This window comes from Pteronotus mesoamericanus, unplaced genomic scaffold (assembly GCF_021234165.1).
Source record: "Pteronotus mesoamericanus isolate MK-2021 breed Mesoamerican mustached bat unplaced genomic scaffold, CSHL_Meso_final contig_74, whole genome shotgun sequence".
Lineage (NCBI taxonomy): Eukaryota > Metazoa > Chordata > Mammalia > Chiroptera > Mormoopidae > Pteronotus > Pteronotus mesoamericanus.
This window is the reverse complement of record NW_026555247.1, coordinates 11,479,549-11,491,265: the sequence shown is the minus strand read 5'-3', so window position 1 is coordinate 11,491,265 and position 11,717 is coordinate 11,479,549. Positions and strand designations below refer to the sequence as shown.

Here is an 11,717-nt window from a genome sequence, read left to right as displayed (position 1 = left end):
CTGGCTAAAAAAGAGAAAAGAAAGGGAAGAGGAAGAAAGAGGGGAGGAAGGCAGGAAGAAAGGAAGGAAGGAAGGAAGGAAGGAAGAAAGGAGGGAAGGAAGGAAGGGGGGGAAGAATGAAGATGGGAGGAAGGAAGGAAGGAACAATACACACACAAAATACATGTAATGACCTGAACCAAAGCCACGTGTGGGTCACATCTCAGTTGTCCTACTGGATTAAAAGCTGGAGAACAGAGGCCATGTCTATGCATCTCTGTGCCCTGAAAGGACACAGCATTCTGACTTGCCACATTAGATGCTTTTGAGTAGTTCTTTTCATCATGTTTTTAAACATGGAGATATTGACAGGCAAAAGTTTCTTGTGCTTTTTCTTTTCTTTTTCTTTTTGGCTAGAAAACTCTGTCCCCTTACACTCTTGTGAATCCAAGCCGCCTCATCCTCTCCAGACTCCTTAACTCAGGGGAACCCCTGAGAGTCCCCTGAGATCACCCCTTGGTGTTACAGCCATGAATGTTACATTAACCAATAGGCTGGAGAGACTGTATGTATAAACTCTTTTGTTTCCAACATCTTAGGGATTATTGTCTTCAATTACCTATTTCCAATATCTTGAAAGCCATTGTTTCTTATGTTTTTTATTTTTGTTTTATTTTATTTTAGTTGTTTCAGGCTGGAAGGTAGATGTGGTCCCTACTGCTCTATCCTGGCCAGAAGTAGACATCTTGTTATTTGAAAAGATTGCTTAATATTCCATATAACTCACCAAATTAAACATACCATGGAATATAACAGGTGCTCCTAAAAAATACTACTTTAATGCTCAATTATCACAGAGTCTGTTTAGAAAGTTCATTGATATATTTACTTAACAGAAAGCCACAAATGACACAAATTACATTACATTTTCATTAATAAATAAAATTAATTTCTCAGTGTCAATACTATGGAAACATACTCCTATAGGTGTGATTGTAATGAAAAGTATGGTGAGAAATCCATACCAATATCAATAAATATCAATATTTGATTAACTTTAAGTTTAGGTTAATAATATTTTTGTACTTTGAGCTTTTTTAAGTACTCTGAAGTGCGCTAGAATCAAGAAAATTTGAAAAGATAATAAGCAAAAATAGATTTCTTATATTTCTCAAATAAGAAAAAGTCTTAAAATCAGAGTATTTTAGGAACTTTATAGTTATTTCATAAAATATAACAAAGAAATACATAGTTTGATAAATTTTAAGGACAAATTTTGCTATTCAAAATAAAATGGAAGACCTTCAATTTCCATCTTTTGTAACACAAGAAGTCTTCTAGACATAAAGATAACATTTTTGTCATATATTGATTACTTTAATATCACTATATCAGGCAGTTATCTTTCAATTGACTACTTCAATTAACAATAAATGTGTAATAAATGTATAAATGTAAGTAAATCATTTTGTAGGATGTTGGGTATTTTTGTTGAGCTAAATAACTGAGATTTTATTTCAGGATAGATAGATATGTTCAATGCAACTCAGGAGGAGCATGACCCTAATGCTTGACTTCATTAGTGTCTCCAGTTTATGAAATTAACAAAAATTACAGAATTATGAGATTGTCAGTTACTGTCTCTTTTAATTATCCTTTTTAACTCTTGTTTTCTCTTTTAATTATCTCTTAGTTTGTAGTGTCCCACATACTGATCTGAAAATTCAAACTGAAACAATTAAATATTTGATCAAAGTCATATGCCTAATAATTATTTGAAGTTATACAAACCAAATTCTTTTGTCTCAGAAACCATGTATCTTTTTTCCCTCTGAGGCACCGAGGTCCTCATTTCTTTTTATTATGCATCAATATCAGCATAAAGTTTAGTGCTATGACCTTTTTCCTATGTATTTCATTAGTTGTAAGTTAATTATATATAGCCATACTCATGTATTATGTAAGTATAAAATATACAAATATAAAAATTTAAAATACAGAAAAGTACAATTTTTAAAAGTTCTAATATAGTCTCCTTTCTTTCTATTAGGTCTCTTGCAAACTGCTTAGAGTGCATGTGCCCATTTTACTGATCACTGCTCAGGATAGTGAAGGGTCCAGCACTCTCCAATGTACCTGTGTTTAGGGTTGCGCCATTATATTTATGATCTCATATCTACCTCATAAGAAATCTCTGTGTGCTGAAATGTCTACTATCTTATATGAACCAATGTTTATCTTGGATAATAACTGGAATAGAAAAAGAACATTAACTAACAGTTAAAATCTGTGTAAAGTATGAGTTTTAGTTAAAAATAATTGACTGATTCCTTAATTGTGACAAATGTACCATACCAATGTAAGGGGTTACCAATAGAGGGCACTGGAGGTGGGCTATATGAAAACCTTCAGTTTTAGCTTCACACTTTTTCTGCAAACTCTATTCTAAAATAAAGTTTATTAAACAAACCAATCAGTGACAGGTGCATGGTTTCTTTAACTGATAGATTTTATGTGAAGCTCTAAAGGAAAAAGTGAATGGAAAATAGAAAATACAGCATTTTCCCTTTAAACTGGAGGAGGAGGAGGAACTTTTTCTGAATGCCGAGTAAATCTAAAAGTACAACAAAATAAAAACAATAAAGAAGATATTTTATATAAACCACAAAGAATAAGTACTAAATATGCAGATAACTGAAAATTCTGATGAATATGCAAAGGATAGAGACAGTAAAAAATAGTATTTCAGGATAAACATGATTTTCCGATTTATAAATGGATCTTGACAGTAATCATCAAATATCTTTATTGAGTACTGGATATACAACGGAAGGTCCACAACCAGAAATATCTATGAAAGATTTTGAAATAAATAAGAACATACAAATCCTATCAAACTCAAGCAGAAAACAAACTTTGAAAAGTTGTAAAATGAAACAAAAGGCAATAGCCTTATTTTTTACAACACCGAATACATTGAAAACTCAGAACTTTATAGCCATACCAGTTGCCCTATATGTGTAAAGGCAATGAAAGTATTTACATATGTAACTTTGTGGAAAAGAAAAAATATACTTCAAGACATGTAAAAACATGGTTAAGAGCTCAAAATGAATGTCATGAGGTAGACATTAAAAGCAGTTTTGAATCAAATTAAAATGAAAAAATTGCATAGATATAGGAGTAATATCTATAAAAATGTCAAAAATTATTGAAGGACAATATGATAAATATTGTTAAAATCAATGACAGATGTAACATATAAAATATCAGATTATATTAATAGTTACAAAAGAACAAAAGACTACAAAATTACTTGCCCTACATAAGTAGACTGGGAAAATGGAAAGATGTTGGTCGAGGGTACTAACTTCTAGTTATAAGATGAACACGTTCTGGGGGTCTAATGTATAGCATGGTTATTGTAGTTAACAATGCAGTATTATAATCGAAAGTTGTTAAAACAGTATGTCTTAAATATTCTTACCACAAAAACAAAATGGAAATTATGCCCGGTGATAGAGGTATTAGCTATTTCTATGGTAGTAATCATTTTGTAATATATATCAGATCAACACATTGTACAGCTTAAATTTACACAATGTTGTATTCAATTACATCTCTATAAAGCTAAAGAAAATGAATAAGCTCCATAAAAATGATAACATTAAACAATATAGTACATAACATTAATGTTAATATTAACAAAAATAAAAATGCTGTGATGTCAATATTAATTACACACAAAGAATAACATTTGACTCAAATTTATTAAGAAAATATAGAAGAAACAAATGGAATAGGTTATTTTAAATATATGCATGAAAAGTTAAACACCAAAATTAAGATTAACATTTTGAAACTATATTATAAGCTAAGAATATGTGATAGAAACACACATAGACATTAATGGTATTGCCTGTAATTTAAAAAAATATTATAATGTAATTCTATTAATCAAAAAATTCATTACCACATAGATAAAATCACAACAAATGCATTTTATTTATAAATTGAAACTAATGGTTGTAAGGATTGGAAAAAAGGGCATGAGAATAAATTGTAATACTATTTGAGACTCTAAGTCATGCCTAATCTGTAAGGAATCAGGGAATAGACTCATAGAAAGAGCTTGTTGCATGAAGTAGGGGAAAACAGAGATTCACATATGCCATGTGGCCAGTTAGAGCTAGGAGGCTACTTCATCTGTCTTTGGGTTGTCAATGCACACTTGAAGAAGAGATTGATTCTGAAAGAGAGAAAAAAAATTGGCTTCAAAACTATTTGTCTCTGTCAAAGCCCAACACTCCCCCGTAAATTTAATAACATAAGAAAGAACATTTACAATATATCTAAATACTTAAGACTTCTGTCTTAAAGGAATTGATAATTAATGACAATATTGATTAAGGACCCCACTCTCTACCAGCACTAATATATGTATAGACCTCTCTATATAAGTATAAGGAGAAAAGGAGAACTGAGAGCAAATGACATACTATCGTTGACTATGGCATCTAAGATCCTGAATTATAATTACTATAGCTAGACTTCTTACCAACTTTTATGTTTGTTTAGTCTCTTCTCAATTTCATATTAAAAGTGCCTTCTTTCAATTACTAGTATCTTATTATCTAAAGTTTCATGTATTCACTCCACTTCCTTTTGCATAGTTCAAGTAGCCAATGTTGAAAACTATCTACATCTTTCTCATCGAAAATTCTACAGAATTTTCTCCATTACCACCCTATATTAGTTTTCTCCTGATTATTATTATCCCTTTGCTGATATTCATTCTTCTCAAATAAATTAATAAATAAAAGGTTTAAAATAGTACATAAATTATAATTTGCATTTAATAAATTTTAACTATTATTTGCAGCAGTAGCAAAATTTCTTCCTTTTTAATAAAAACTAGTGTCCTATCGCTTCTCGGCCTTTTGGCTAAGATCAAGTGTAGTATCTGTTCTTATCAGTTTAAAAACTAGTGTCCTTTAGGCTCAGAGACTTCACTTTTTTGTGTTTCAAATAACAAAGAAATCAATAACTACCATTTTACTTCTTCACTGGAAAGCTCATTTCATTGTTGTGAATCTCTATTCATTAATAAGTAAATTAAACAAATTTTGCATTTATTGAGTTAAATTTAATTTCCCTTGAATTTCTGTCCATTTGTCCTACTTACAGCCTCTGGCATTATATATTAAGCTATATAATCCTTTTCTCATATGACAAATACTCTTTTTTATTTAAAGGCAGACATTATATCTCTGAATCATTCATTCAATTTGAACACCAGCAGTATATACATATTTTCTCATGACTTGTAAGAGAGAAATTTGTCAGATTGTTAGCTTTCAAAAAAACATAGGGTTCCTGCAGATACCTGAGGAATGGATTTCCTCAATCAATGTGATATCTCGTCTCTGCCCCTTCTCTGTTAGGGAAGTATCATGAATGTCTTTTTTTTTTTTTTTTTTTTTTTTTTTTAGCTTTTTACTTTGTACCTTACTCTCACATCCATACATTAGCCTTCACCCAAAATGTCTCTACTTGCTTCTGTTAAAGGAGTCAGTTGTGACAAAGCTCAAAGCTGCCCTGCTCCCTACTAAGAGGATAAGCTAAACTATTGCTGATGATTCCAAGAAGTAAGATGGATGCTTTCACTCATTAGATCTCAACCACTGACTCTGACACACAGGGACTCTAACACATTTCACAAAACACAGAGCTAGTGAGAGAGACGGGGGCGGGGGTGGGGGGGGTGGTGAGGAGGGGAGGAGGGGGAGAGAGTGAAGGAAGGATAGCTCAAGGTCCAAAGCTAACTTTTAGAATACAACTCATTTTATTCAAACAATAACCATTTACATATACATTTATAGGCACACATCATTTCATCAAGTAGGAGATGTGATTGCAATTACATTAAAGGATGCGCTTCATGAGTTTAAAAAATGTACACTTATTAATCTGAAGTATTCCTAGTTTGAACTTCAGTGTTTTACATAGGAAATATTAGCCATAAATACTATATTGCTTTTCCCAGCTCCTCAATAACTCAGCCCACTGAACACTCTGCTTGCTGGACAGTTGGACTTGGTTTCTAAACTATTCCTGACTAAATCAGGGAGAAACTATTACCGAACAAAAGGACCCGTGGGGCGGGGGGTGCCCAGATGCTATTACCGAAACAATGACACCCTCCTTCCCCGGAACCCCTCGGTTGTGGGTCCTTTACCTGCCGTTCTTGGAATTATGGCTCTGAATGGCAGAGTTTGGTGAAAAGGAAAAGGAACTATTTATTCAAAAAGGAAAAGGAACTATTTATACAGGTTTGATTAATGGCTAAATGTCACCCTTAAACCTCAAAATCTCTTCAAAACAGACACCCGCACACACACCGTCCTGCCTTCCCCGCTTTTGCCCAGTCAGGCCAGTCACAGGTCCCATCCTTCAGAAGAAAAAGAACAGAAGTCTGGTGCTCGGCTAGGCAGGCCTCTCACGGGTCTCAGCACCGTCTACTGCGTCGCCGTGATCTCCAGCTCTTAATTCATAACCATGGGGCACCTTCTCATGGCCCACGGGCAAGAGTCCTTTCTCCCCTCTTTCTTCCCGCATGGTCTTCACACACTGTTCCCCAGAGTCTGTGTCCCTTTGTCTCTCCTGCAGGCCCCTGTCTCTCCTCCCTCTCTCCCAGTTACATTCTGTATAAAGTCTTTTAAACCTTCCTCAGCTTTGGTGATATGCAAACTAACCCTCTTTGCATATGAGGAATGAAGCTATCCTGTTATTGACATACAAAATGACTCTCAATGGCCCTGCTCAAGGCTCCCATCCCCCATGGCAGACTGCCCTGGGGTGGGGAGAATATATTTTTCTTGGACACCCCAATCTCTGGACCCTGTTACAAATACCCTTTGGGTGGGGGCCCTGGCTGTGCCCGGTTACACCATCATAAAATGGGCAAATGCATGGAGCTTTTGGTTTTTTTACTTCATTGAAATGGAATGCAGTCTCTCACACACCACCAACTGGGACCCTGATACAGATGAGTTCCTAGGACACTCAGAGGAGGAACCCTGTACCACGACGGGCCTTCCCTGCAGAAGATAATTCTGGTTTTTGAAGGATGTGTACATATGTATTTCATATTTCTCTATGTATTTTCTTCCTTACACACTAAAAACTTAGAGGATATCATAAAATGTATTATAATTCCTATGTAAGGAGAATCAAAATTTTAAGAATAAATACTTAAAAAAATCTGCTGACCTTTAGAAGAGTTATTCTTGGAAAGGGACCAAGTGTGAGCCCATATTAGGCTTGGTAATAACTAATGTTATCTGCTTTTCATTTTAAAAATAACAAGAATTGATTGAATGTACCCTTGCAAGAAAATAGTACAATGACATATATTTATAAAGGGAAAATGCATGTAAAATTCTTAGTTCAGAATTAATGAAGCTTGGCTCTTCATTTTTATATTAGATACCCAGAAGAAGTGTGGAAATATCAGTTTCTCTTCTGAAGTTTCTTTAATAGCAAAAGTTCATTGTTTTACTATCTATCTGACAAATGTAATGCCACAAGAATAAAAAGCCTGTTGAATATTTTACATAGATTTAGCCATCTGTTACATGGAACCTAGGATCTCTATTAATCTATGAATTTAATCTGAATTGTTTTAAAAATAAATGTCATATATTTAAGCAATAAATCCAGCAGTGAAGACAAGCAGAGAAATTGGTGGAGAACATTAAAACCATTGTGGCACTACTAGGTGATGGCAGTACTTCATTAAGTGTCTCTGTCAATCTGGAGACATCTAAAAATGTGGTCAAAACTGATCTATATTCCTAGGAGGTAGCGTGTGTAGCAATGCAGAATAGGCAATAGGGAATGGCAGGACCTGTGCTGAACTGGAGACTGCATGTACCATCTAAAAACAATTCGCAAATAGTCAGTTGTTAGATTGTTTATTTGTACATTTATTCATAAAAACATGAACACAGAGACACATGCCAATTATTCTGACCAAACAAGATGCAATAGATTGGCATTTTGATTGGCATCAAAAATGAGCAGCGAACGTAAATTAACAAAGCAGTATTTTCCACTGTAAAGGCATAGGTCCTTCAAAAAATTTGATTTATTAAAACATAGATGGAGCAATTAGATCTGGCCAATTGTGATATGAAAGTCATTTTCCTCACAGAAACAAAAAAAAGTCAAAGAAAATAAAGAAAAAAAATGAACACCAAAAATGTTTGAGTCATTTTGTGATTTGATCCAGAAGCAAATATGGTATAGATTTCAATTTAAACATATTTTCTCATTAGAAATAACCTCAGAATGTATCAAAGCAACATTGTAGAATTATTATTAAACTATGTTACCATTTCTTAAAGTTTCTGTAAGAACAATTATATTATGAAACAATTATGCATGTGTACATGAGCGTGTTAGTGCACCCACCCATGTAAATGTATATATGCAGAGATTCTAAGGGAAGATTTATTTAAAAAGTATAAACAATAACTATTATTTGCATCCCTCAAATAAGAATGTAGTTATTTCCTTGCTTGTAGAATTAAACAGATGATAAAGATCTTTGTAATGCTGTAACTATGGTACTTTAATTCTTTGAAATATTCTATCTTAAATGTATAAAAATGCTGCTTTTTCTGAGTAATTCTCATAAACCAAGCCATTTATATGAGGTGAATCAGGAGGGCGGGGCATGGGGGTCATATATAAAGGTCAACAAATAAATGTTCAGCATTATCTTATTCCACAGATGAAGAAAATAAGCATTTGAAAGAATATGAAACATTTCAAAAATCACATTGTTAATAGAGAGAATAGTTTGAATTTAAAACATGACTTTCCTGATTTCCAAGTGCATGTTCTTTGCCTATTCTGACTACCTTATAATATTTTGTTTGATATTCATTATATTAACTGATTTTTGTGGTGTATTGATTTTTCTTTCCCCTAGATTGAACTAAATTAGGAATTATTTGCTCAGACAATAGTAATCTTTTTTTGTTTGTTTTTATCTTTCAAATCTAATTAATTGGACTGGCTTTGACTCAATATCTTGTCATAGTTTATCATTGTTTACACTTTATATGAAGTCCCTGTATTTTTGCAATAATTAAGTAGCAATAATTAACTTCAGAATGTTGAAGCCAGTATTTAATAATAGGATTATATAGAGTCTGTCAAGGAATGGAAAGATGGCTTTCTCTAGGAACAGATATGTCAGAATCAATGCAAAACTCCTCATTTCGATCATGTGTGAACAAAGCACAAATCTAAGACTAATTTATCTGTACTATTTTATAGTCAGTTCAGAATGTTGGAATCAATTGCTCCTCTCTGATTATGCCTATTTTTAGAATTCATCTGGGCCAGCTATTAAGAAATTGTTTTCTTTTTGTTGGCACTCTGAACACATTTACTTCAAGGTCGGCTCCTTTTTATAATAGGACTGCTGATTCTGGTTGGTCAAAAGAGAAAGCTGGTTCTTTCAACATTACTGATGAGTGTTTAAAAACTCCTAAATTATATTTAAAGATATTTCAAAGATGGGTTTTTACCTCACGAGACTAAAATTCAACCTGACAGGGCAGATGTGACCTCCTCCCTCAATCTCCTTGTGAAGAACAGTCTGACTAAGGTAGACAAACTATATTCAGGTTCGAGAGCTTTAAAGTTTTAAATTTCCTCGGAGTTTATGAATTTCGAATATTAGGAGTATCATCTAATTATGGGAGAATGACTTTGCAAATAAATTGGTGTATTGTCTTGCATTTTTGAGTAAACAAACATCATTGAGTTATACTAACTTTTCTATGTTTTCTATGTTCATTTAATCAAGAGAAGAGCAGCAACACTCGCGCTCACCTCTCCCTCCCCTCACGGTGCTCACAGCACGCAACAGGGCCTTGATCGCAGCAGGTCAGAAATACTGCTGGTTCATGGTCATTTCTTTGCATTTCTGCGAATAATCTCAGAGTCTTAAAATTGTTTCAGAAATCTGCCTGCTAAGACCTTCTGAGTGAAGGGTTAGAAATGTAAAGAAAATTAAAAAAAAAAAAATTCTTCAAAGCTTCTTGACAACTCTTCCTTAGACAATAACTTCAGGCATAATTTGTAAAGCACTAATACAGATGTAAACACTTTTTCCCCCCACAGGCACATAACTTGAGAATGAATATTTAAAAATAATCTCAACCTAATCAAATCACATCTTTTTTGGGTCAATATAATTTAAATAGAATCTAAGAAGGGAATGAATGGGTTCAATTCTCACTTTGAAAATCATGTTACACCCACTCAGGCATGAATTTCCTAATTGGACAGGGAATTATGAACACAGTTTCCCCCAGGAAAAAAAGTAAGATAGATAGCCGATATTTCCCCCCTTTTCATTATTTTTATTCCTTCCATAATCTTATCCTGAAAGGCTAAATGAACTTCCAGGTTTGAACTTGTTATGTTTGTTAATATATGATTAATCACATTTAAATCTTAGTTCTACTTGTTTTTTAAATTACCATAAATTTCTATATATCAACTCTAATTTTTTAGAGCCCAGAGTGCTTACAAACAAAATGGTATCAAACCATATATGTTATATATTTTAAATTATTTTTTTCTACGTAGTCAACATTTTTCTTTCTAAACCAATTGTATTTTTTTAACTTTACTTATATATTTTTAGAGAGAGGAGAAGGGAAGGAGGAAGAAAGGAAAAGACACATCAGTTTGGTTGCCTCTTGCACACTCCCTTCTACGGGCCCAGCCCTCAACCCAAGCATGTGCCCAGATTAGGAACCGAACCAGCGATCCTTTGGTTCTTAGGCTGGCACCCAATCCACTGAGCCATACCAGCCAGGGCTAAACAAATTGTTTTATTTCATGAATGTTAATATTCTTAATTATATTGTAGTTTCAATATAGTTAAATGTTTTATCTTACTCATTTGAAGATCAATTTTCCTAACATATACAAGAGTAATAATTTTCTTAAAATACAAAAAAGAATTACAGCCTTTCATTAACACACTAAGACAGAATGAAACATTTCTACAAGTATCATGTAAATCAATAGGTTAAAGAAATACACACTTAAAAATAAGAAAGTTAATATTTGTTGGTTATCTCAATAAATATCCATGTGTAAATTATGGAAATACTATTTATATTGTATAAAGTATTGATTTATAAACCATTTGGAGAAAGGAAGAGTTCCTTTATTATTTGTTCTAGACATTTCAGAAATGGTTTTCCACTTGAATGGTAACAGCAGTGGAGAAATCGTTGATTTTATTTTCCTGTTTTCTGGCATTATGTGCTGTATTTACCTCTTGATGCATAGAAATGTAACTGGACAGAGCTATTTGACAATCACTTTTGTAACTTGTAATGCAGTAACACATTTTAATATGAAGGGAGGTAAGAAATAAGAGTTAATATTTCACGTGTCTGTATGATTCAGCAATTCCTATGAAAAAAGATAACATGAATTTCAAAAAAGTAATTTCAGAAACTAGTGACTAAAACAGCAAAAAGGAGAAGGAAAGGATTCAAGAAATAAAACTCTAAAAGACCTGCAGTAAACTATAGCAAAATTAAAGTTGAACTTGTACAGAAGCAGAGGTATATTTAGTCCTAGTTAAAGATATTTAATTTCTGGAAACTCTCCTCATATAATATATCTGAATGTTATCA

General features: G+C 33.0%; 1 non-coding gene across 1 annotated transcript; it reads left to right on the top strand.

Moving 5' to 3' along the window:
• Nucleotides 1-4,903: 4,903 nt before the first annotated feature.
• LOC129078934 (U2 spliceosomal RNA) lies at nucleotides 4,904-5,085 on the top strand. The gene has a single exon (XR_008530009.1). It is a non-coding gene; the product is annotated as a U2 spliceosomal RNA (small nuclear RNA).
• Nucleotides 5,086-11,717: the final 6,632 nt, after the last annotated feature.